The sequence below is a fragment of the Staurois parvus genome, unplaced genomic scaffold (assembly GCF_062004578.1).
Source record: "Staurois parvus isolate SC_StPar_1 unplaced genomic scaffold, SC_StPar_1.0 ptg002309l, whole genome shotgun sequence".
Lineage (NCBI taxonomy): Eukaryota > Metazoa > Chordata > Amphibia > Anura > Ranidae > Staurois > Staurois parvus.
Window position 1 is genome coordinate 11,324 of NW_028320105.1, and position 7,814 is coordinate 19,137.

Sequence of the window (7,814 nt, forward strand, 5' to 3'; positions counted from 1 at the left end):
GGGTCACAGATCACACCGGGGGGGGGGGGCGTCACAGAGTACACACACACACCGGGGGGGGGTCACAGATTACACACACCAGGTGGGGGGGGGTCACAGAGTACACACACACACCGGGGGGGTCACAGATCAGAGTACATACATGGGGGGGGGGGTCACAGATCAGAGTACACACACCGGGGGAGGTCACAGATCAGAGTACACACACACCGGGGGGGTCACAGATCAGAGTACACACACCGGGGGGGTCACAGATCAGAGTACACACACCGGGGGGGTCACAGATCAGAGTACACACACCGGGGGGGTCACAGATCAGAGTACACACACCGGGGGGGTCACAGATCAGAGTACACACACACACCGGGGTCACAGATCAGAGTACACACACACACCGGGGTCACAGATCAGAGTACACACACACACACCGGGGGGGTCACAGATCAGAGTACACACACACACCGGGGGGGGTCACAGATCAGAGTACACACACGGGCCGCAGATCGGAGTACACACACACACCGGGGTCACAGATCAGAGTACACACACACACACACCGGGGTCACAGATCAGAGTACACACACACACACACCGGGGGTCACAGATCAGAGTACACACACACACACCGGGGTCACAGATCGGAGTACACACACACCGGGGTCACAGATCGGAGTACACACACACCGGGGTCACAGATCAGAGTACACACACACCGGGGTCACAGATCGGAGTACACACACACACACCGGGGTCACAGATCGGAGTACACACACACACACCGGGGTCACAGATCAGAGTACACACACACCGGGGTCACAGATCGGAGTACACACACACCGGGGTCACAGATCAAAGTACACACACACCGGGGTCACAGATCAGAGTACACACACACCGGGGGGGGGGCACAGATCGGAGTACACACACACCGGGGGGGGGGCACAGATCGGAGTACACACACACCGGGGGGGGCACAGATCGGAGTACACACACCGGGGTCACAGATCGGAGTACACACACACACACACACACCGGGGTCACAGATCGGAGTACACACACACACACACACCGGGGTCACAGATCGGAGTACACACACCGGGGTCACAGATCGGAGTACACACACACCGGGGTCACAGATCGGAGTACACACACACACCGGGGTCACAGATCGGAGTACACATACACCAGGGGTCACAGATCGGAGTACACACACACACCGGGGGGGGGGCACAGATCGGAGTACACACACACACCGGGGTCACAGATCAGAGTACACACACACACCGGGGTCACAGATCGGAGTACACACCGGGGTCACACTTCCTGAACACACAGCTTGAAACAAACATTGTATTTGGTAGAATACAACTTCCATTCAATGTTCCTAAAATGAGAAATAATTAGACATCGGCATACAATCCCCTCCTAATACACATGACAGATGATTTGCGTACAGCACGTGGCAGGATCACAGTTCAGCCAATCCGGTGTCACCATATTCTGGAACACACACAGTATTCTTCCATCCCCGTCCTGCTCTGCTCAGAGGAATCATTTGTTGCAGAATTTGGGTAACAGATTCCAGGTCTATGGAGGACTATGGGTGGGAAATGCACATTTCTTCGATTCTGTCTACACAGTGGCATCTCAATTGATAACTATGGCTCTGCTACCGCCAAGGACTACAAGTTCCAGCAGTTCTGCACATACAACGCATCATCCATCGCACATACAACGCATCATCCATCGCACATACAACGCATCATCCATCGCACATACAACGCATCATCCATCGCACATACAACGCATCATCCATCGCACATACAACGCATCATCCATTGCGCAATACTGACAATAACACGGATAACTATCGGAAAGCCAACTTCATCGGGTATCGAAATCTTCAGTTACAGGTGGATGCCACCAGACCACATAACCGGCCACCTTCTAATTCTTCTGCAACAGAAGTCTCAGCTCCACCCACCCACGGCAAGCATCAGCTCCACCCACCCACGGCAGGCATCAGCTCCACCCACCCACGGCAGGCATCACAAGGGGGGACTAAGACTGGCCATACATTGCACAATTTTCCTTCAGATTTGCCAAAACCATAAAATATGAATTCAAACCTAAACACTTTCATTTGTATCCAATCAGGCGGGCCCTTGCACTACATAGCTGAAGGCAGGGGCGGACTGACCATTTGGAAACTCGGGCACTGCCCGAGGGCCCGGGGTCAGTAGGGGGCCCCATGAGATGCCCCTGGTACCTTTTTCATAGGCTTTTTGGAGTTTGGGCAAGGACACAGGGGCCCCATGATCCCCTATTGCCTGGGGGCCCCATGAGTTGTCAGTCCGCCCCTGGCTGAAGGTAAATCTAAAGGAAAATGGAATATAAAAATTGTACAATGTCTGGGTTTAGTCACACTGATAAGTTCTCTCTTTACTTTGATTTTGAAAGACTGCAGCAGCATGAGTGAGACTCCTTTGTGTTCAAAGCCTGAGCCTGGGGGATTTCACTGCTGGGACCAGAATACAAGAAGCCAAGGCTGATCCACCACATTGACCAAATGTCCACCTTTAAGATGATATTCAACAAAGGGCCCCCAGTTCTGGAATAATGGCCAAATGATCCCTTCTTATTTATCAACATGCCCCCCATCATACCTTCAGAGCAGAACTTGCCCACGTATCCGGTCGCGGTGCAGTCACAGGTGGGCTCGCCATCCAGCAGAAGACAAGCTCCTCCGTTCTCACAAGGGTTCTCGGTGCACAGACCCTCCAGATCCAGGCGGACGCCATGACTTCCCAGAAGCCTCGGCTCTGAGTTGCCGTATTTAAGGTCAAGTAAAAATCCAGAGAAGGTGGGAACGTCTCGGATGGAGCTGTAGGTCAGGGCGTCGGAGCGGATATCCTCGGGAACGCCACCCAAGAAGAGGTCAGTGACAACATTCATGTGCTGCCTCTGTGGCCGGACCTCCCCGGGTTTGGTTTCCCCATCCAGAACCAGTGTGGTCCTCAACCTATTGCGACTCACCATCAGGAAGTGCCAACCACCGTCGTTGACTGCCTTGTCACTCAGCACCGTGGTTTCGGCACAGTCGATGCTAAACTGCAGCTGGACCCGGCCGTCCGCCAGGGACAGGCAGAGAAAGTCGCAGATACCTCCGTCATCAAAGTAAAGGAGAAGGCCGGTGGAGACATTGGTCCTGAGCTGGAAGCTGAGGTCACTGTGGGTACTGGCGTCCCAACGCAAGTAGCGGGCCCACTGGTTGGGCAGGCCCATGAATTCAAGTCCCAGGCTGAGGCCTAAGATGGATCCCAGGAGAAAACTTAAGCTAAAAGTGAAAGTGAGTGAGTGAAGGCCAGAGGAGGACATGGTGGTCTGCAGGAGAGAGGAGGAAACTGGAGGAGGAACTGTGGGGAAGAGAGAAGGAAGAAGAGGGAAATCCAGGATCTCAGAGAAGAGAGCAGGAAGACGCTCTTGTTCGGCCGCTCAGACCACGCTTCATAAGAACAGTGTTCTCTCACAGTCGCTCTAGATGTGCAGAAACCGTTCTGGGTCCTCCGAGGGTCTCTCTTACAGACTCACTTCTGGAAAGAGAAGAAAACAGAAAGACAAGTATTAGTCCAACGTTGGTCCACCAGGAAACCTTCATACTCAGAGGGGCGCAACCTGCAGAATGCTATCAACTCAGGTCTACAACACGCTTCAGGAACCTGAGGTTTGGGGTCCCCACATAATGTGACACATGGAAGAAAAAAAATGTTGAGGGCTTCATTCCTGTGTGCTTTCGCCATTATAATTTTGCCGTATTTTAGCATCTTTGCATCAGACCATCCTGAACTCAGCGGCTAGACTCATCCACCTCACCAACTGCTCCACCTCTGCCTCCCCCTCCACTGGCTCCCGATTGCCCAACGCATCAAATTTAAACTTCTAACCCTGACCTACAAAGGTGTTCACAACACTTCCCCTGACTACCTCACCAACCTGATCCCCAAGTACCGCCCTACCCGTACCCTTCGCTCCTCACAGGACCTCCTTCTATCCTGCTCCCTGGTCTCCTCCTCCCATGCACGACTGCAAGACTTCTCCAGGTCCTCCCCCATCCTCTGGAACTCACTGCCCCAATCCATCAGACTGTCGCCTTCCCTCCTCACATTCAGGCGTTCCCTCAAAACCCATCTCTTCAGGGAAGCCTACCCCACCCTCACCTAACGGCCATTCTCCCTCATTCCTCCCACCCCTCATTCCCCTCAGCCACTTCCTACTGTACCACTATCCCTTCCCTCCTAGGTTGTAAGCTCGAAAGAGTAGGGCTCTCTTACCCCTCATACGTTGTTTGTTATTGTTGTACTGTGCCATGTATTGTCCTCCCCTATTGTACAGCGCTGAGCAAACCCTTTGGCGCAATATAAACTCGATGTAATAATAATAATAATCTTTGTAAATCCCATCAGTAAAATCTTTAACATGTATTTCAAAAGTCATTTTTATTATTTTTCATATCTGCCGCTCTCAATAAAATAGTCCCTGATAATCCTGCCACTGAGGTCCTAGTTCGGGCACTTCCTGTTATAGGGTGGCAACAGTCTGCCCTGTTTCCCCAATTGTGCTCTTGTGTAGTCACCCTGTGGCACTGGCTTCTGATGGAGACTACAAGTGGTGGTTTCAACACAAATGAGGCAAGCATGGTCCACTGTTGTCACCAGCCCTGGGAAAGTCAGTCAGCCATTGCTTGAGTACATGTCGACCTTCAAAGAGGCTGCAAGAGATCAGCAGCCCTGAGAAGAACAAAGTATGAAAGTAGGGTTTTATGGGAGAAAATGGTACTCTGGACAGAGCAAACTAAAGGGTTGATTTACCAAATAGAATTTGCACTTTGCAGAGTGTAGCTGCATTCTACAAGTGCAGTAGCTCCCGAGCTTAGTAAATGAGCAAACGCTTTCCTGACTTTCATCATCCAATTATGTGCAAGCAAAAATGTTTTTTATCTTACTTGAATGTGATTGGGTAATCTTTGCAAAGTGAAGCTTTCCCTCACTTAAGAAGCTCTGGAGCAACTGCACTTCCAAAGTGCACAGTCTATTTCCCTTTAATAAATCAACCCCAAAATGTCATCCACTTAGGGGTTACATCTACTTCAAGGTAACCAGTTGAAGTATAAAACATCTGGTAGTTTGCACCCGACTTTTTATTTCTCCATACAATCCAAATACAGAATGGAATCATTAAATATTTAACATGAAATGCTGTGAGGAACACTTGTAGACGAGGGAAGGGCAATTCCATGTGCTGCAATTGGCACGTTTCAGCTACTGATACACTTGACTGCTGAAGGTCCTAGAACACAAACTATGGATTTGATTTACTAAAGGCAAAAAGAAAGTACACTTAGCAAAGTGCAATTGCTCCAGAAGCTCTGCTGCCTTGCATCATCCAACCATGTGCAAGCATTTTATTTTCCTTGCATGTGATTGGGTATTCTTTGTAAAGCGTACATTTCTCCACTGGTCACCAAGGCAGAACGGCCATCTCTCCACTGACCCCCAATGTAATGGGGGCATTGACCCCCAACATAATGGGGACATTTCTTCAGTGGCCCCCAACGTAATGGGAACATTTCTTCAGTGGCCCCCAACGTAATGGTGGCATTTCTTCAGTGGCCCCCAACGTAATGGGGGCATTTCTTCACTTGCCCCCAACCTAAGAGGGGAGTTTCTGCAATGACCCCCAACCTAAGAGGGAGTTTCTGCAATGACCCCCAACCTAAGAGGGAGTTTCTGCAATGACCCCCAACCTAAGAGGGAGTTTCTGCAATGACCCCCAACCTAAGAGGGAGTTTCTGCAATGACCCCCAACCTAAGAGGGAGTTTCTGCAATGACCCCCAACCTAAGAGGGAGTTTCTGCAATGACCCCCAACCTAAGAGGGAGTTTCTGCAATGACCCCCAACCTAAGAGGGAGTTTCTGCAATGACCCCCAACCTAAGAGGGAGTTTCTGCAATGACCCCCAACCTAAGAGGGAGTTTCTGCAATGACCCCCAACCTAAGATGGAGTTTCTCCAATGACCCCCAACCTAAGAGGGAGTTTCTCCAATGACCCCCAACGTAAGAGAATTTCTGCAATGACCCCCAACCTAAGAGGGAGTTTCTGCAATGACCCCCAACCTAAGAGGGAGTTTCTGCAATGACCCCCAACCTAAGTGGGAGTTTCTCCAATGAGCCCCAACCTAAGCGGGAGTTTCTGCAATGACCCCCAACGTAAGAGGGAATTTCTGCAATGACCCTCAACGTAAGAGGGAATTTCTGCAATGACCCCCAACGTAAGAGGGAATTTCTGCAATGACCCCCAACGTAAGAGGAAATTTCTGCAATGACCCCCAACGTAAGAGGGAATTTCTGCAATGACCCCCAACGTAAGAGGGAGTTTCTGCAATGACCCCCAACGTAAGAGAGAATTTCTGCAATGACCCCCAACCTAAGAGGGAGTTTCTGCAATGACCCCCAACCTAAGAGGGAGTTTCTGCAATGACCCCCAACCTAAGAGGGAGTTTCTGCAATGACCCCCAACCTAAGATGGAGTTTCTCCAATGACCCCCAACCTAAGAGGGAGTTTCTGCAATGACCCCCAACCTAAGAGGGAGTTTCTGCAATGACCCCCAACCTAAGAGGGAGTTTCTGCAATGACCCCCAACCTAAGTGGGAGTTTCTGCAATGACCCCCAACGTAAGAGGGAGTTTCTGCAATGACCCCCAACGTAAGAGGGAGTTTCTGCAATGACCCCCAACGTAAGAGGGAGTTTCTGCAATGACCCCCAACGTAAGAGAGAATTTCTGCAATGACCCCCAACCTAAGAGGGAGTTTCTGCAATGACCCCCAACCTAAGATGGAGTTTCTCCAATGACCCCCAACCTAAGAAGGAATTTCTGCAATGACCCCCAACCTAAGAGGGAGTTTCTGCAATGACCCCCAACCTAAGAGGGAGTTTCTGCAATGACCCCCAACCTAAGATGGAATTTCTGCAATGACCCCCAACGTAAGAGGGAATTTCTGCAATGACCCCCAACGTAAGAGGGAATTTCTGCAATGACCCCCAACGTAAGAGGGAGTTTCTGCAATGACCCCCAACGTAAGAGGGAGTTTCTGCAATGAAACTCATACATTAGTTTCAACGTTTAAGTTGCATTACTGAAATAAATGAACTTTTGCACGATATTTTAATTTTTTGAGTTTCACCTGTATATAAGGCACAGACTCCTAACCAATGCTGAAAGAGTCCAAAATATTTTAACAGTTCATAAAGCAAATATATAAAACAGCCAATGCGTTTCAAGGGCCAAACACTCTCCTTCAGGGAATCATGATTGTGAAAATACTTACATAGACTCAAAAGCAAATATCAAAATCTGTATCTAATGGGGCAAATTATGCCAGTAAGAAAGGCTGCAACAAACCTTGGTAGTTTAACATAATCGTTTTATTAACAATTAAAGCATTTTGGACTCTTTCACCATTGGTTTTGGCACGATGCTGCATCCACCTCATGTGTGTCAGGGGGAATCTGATTTATTTTTTACGATGATAAAAATAAATAAAACCTGTATGGTCAGATTAAGTCCCTCCTAGTGCATGGTGGCTTTGCAGCACTGGGGACATGTGTCACATTCCCACCAGGTACACCATGGGCAATGAGACAATATTCACTGTTCATGTTTGTGTGGGTTTCCTTTGAGTGGTCATGTTCCACCCCCAATCCAAAAATATATCAGATTAGCTTCAATCTAAAACAATTCCTGCAGTTCATATATA

General features: G+C 49.6%; 1 pseudogene; it reads right to left on the reverse strand.

Moving 5' to 3' along the window:
• Positions 1-2,442: 2,442 nt before the first annotated feature.
• Positions 2,443-3,601, reverse strand: LOC149431272 (neurexin-3 pseudogene; annotated as a pseudogene).
• Between the last annotated feature and the right edge of the window lie 4,213 nt (positions 3,602-7,814).